This window comes from Bison bison, unplaced genomic scaffold (genome assembly GCF_000754665.1).
Source record: "Bison bison bison isolate TAMUID 2011002044 unplaced genomic scaffold, Bison_UMD1.0 scf7180017864180, whole genome shotgun sequence".
NCBI classification, from domain to species: Eukaryota; Metazoa; Chordata; class Mammalia; order Artiodactyla; family Bovidae; genus Bison; species Bison bison.
This window is the reverse complement of record NW_011494752.1, coordinates 31,080-33,478: the sequence shown is the minus strand read 5'-3', so window position 1 is coordinate 33,478 and position 2,399 is coordinate 31,080.

Below are 2,399 nucleotides of genomic sequence, written 5' to 3'. Positions count from 1 at the left end.
CAAAAGCATCAATTCTTCAGCACTCAGCTTTCTTTATAGTCCAACTCTCATATCCGTACATGACCACTGGAAAAACCATAGCCTTGACTAGATGGACTTTGGTGGCAAAGTAATGTCTCTGCTTTTCAATATGCTGTCTAGATTGGTCATAACTTTCCTTCCAAGGAGTAAGCATATTTTAAGTTCATGGCTGCAATCACCATCTGCACTGATTTTGGAGCCCAAAAAAATAAAGTCTGCCACTGTTCCCACTGTTTCCCCATCTATTTGCCATGAAGTGATGGGACCGGATGCCGTGATCTTAGTTTTCTGAATGTTGAGCTTTAAGCCAAGTTTTTCACTCTCCTCTTTCACTTTCTTCGAGAGGCTCTTTAGTTCTTCTTCACTCTCTGCCATACTGGTGGTATCATCTGCATATCTGAGGTTATTGATATTTCTCCCAGCAATCTTGATTCCAGCCTGTGCTTCCTCCAGCCCAGCATTTCTTATGATGTACTCTGCATATAAGTTAAATAAGCAGGGTGACAAGATACAGCCTTGACGAACTCCTTGTCCTTTTTGGAACCGGTCTGTTGTTCCATATCCAGTTTTAACTGTTGCTTCCTGACCTGCATACAGGTTTCTCAAGAGGCAGATCAGGTGGTCTGGTATTCCCATCTCTTTCAGAATTTTCCACAGCTTATTGTGATCCACACAGTCAAAGGCTTTGGCATAGTCAATAAAGCAGAAATAGATATATTTCTGGAACTCTCTTGCTTTTTTGATGATCCAACGGATGTTGGCAATTTGATCTCTGGTTCCTCTGCCTTTTCTAAAACCAGCTTGAACATCTGGAAGTTCACGGTTCATGTATTGCTGTAGCCTGGCTTGGAGAATTTTGAGCATTAGTTTACTAGTGTGTGAGATGAGTGCAATTGTGCGGTAGTTTGAGCATTCTTTGGCATTGCCTTTCTTTGGGATTTGAATGAAAACTGACCTTTTCCAGTCCTGTGGCCACTGCTGAGTTTTCCAAATTTGCTGACATATTGAGTGCAGCACTTTCACAGCATCATCTTTCAGCATTTGAAATAGCTCAACTGGAATTTCATCACTTCCACTAGCTTTGTTCATAGTGATGCTTCCTAAAGCCCACTTGACTTCACATTCCAGGATGTCTGGCTCTAGATGAGTGTGAGTGATCACACCATTGTGATTATCTGGGTCGTGAAGATCTTTTTTGTACAGTTCTGTGTATTCTTGCCAGTTCTTCTTAATAACTTCTGCTTCTGTTGGGTCCATACCATTTCTGTCCTTTATTGAGCCCATCTTGGTATCTCTGATTTTCTTGAAGAGATCTCTAGTCTTTCCCATTCTGTTGTTTTCCTCTATTTCTTTGCATTGATCGCTGAGGAAGACTTTCTTATCTCTCCATGCTATTCTTTGGAACTCTGCATTCAAATGGGTATATCTTTCCTTTTCCCTTTTGATTTTCACTTCTCTTCTTTTCACAGCTATTTGTAAGGCCTCCTCAGACAGCCATTTTGCTTTTTTGCATTTCTTTTTCTTGGGGATAGTCTTGATTCCTGTCTCCTATACAATGTCACGAACCTCTGTCCATAGTTCATCAGGCACTCTGTCTATCAGATCTAGTGCCTTAAATCTATTTCTCACTTCCGCTGTATAGTCATAAGGGATTTGATTTAGGTCATACCTGACTAGTCTAGTGGTTTTCCCCACTTTCTTCAATATAAGTCTGAATTTGGCAATAAGGAATTCAAGATCTGAGCCACAGTCAGCTGCTGGCCTTGTTTTTGCTGATTGTATAGAGCTTCTCCATCTTTGGCTGCAAAGAGTGTAATCAATCTGATTTTGGTGTTGACCTAGTGATGTCACAGGGTTCACACAGGACAAAATGGATTAATAGATGAGAAATATATGAAATGAAGATTAAAACTGCTGAGCTACAGGTTAGGATTCTTTATTATTCTACCTAATTTGCATCCTGTTGAGGAGGAAAAATTCATTCTCTGGGCTTCTAGGTTCTTTGGCTGGTCTAATAATCAAATGGACACAAGACAGATTGCATGCATGCATGCTCAGGCACTCAGTTGTGTCCAACTCTTTGCAGCTCCATGGACTGCAGCCTGCCCAGACTCCTTTGTCCATGGAATTTCCCAGGCAAGAATACTGGAGTGGGTTGCCATTTCCTCCTCCAGGGGATCCTCCCAATCCAGGGATTGAACCCATGTCTCCTGCGTCTCCTCTGTTGGCAGGCAGATTCTTTACCACTAAGTCCCCTGGGAAACCCCTAAGACAGATGAACAGGAGCAAAACAAGTGTAATTACATATATTCAGGGATCCCATAAGAATATAAGGGCCTGGGACTTCCCCTTGTGGTCTAGTGGTGAAGAATCTGCCT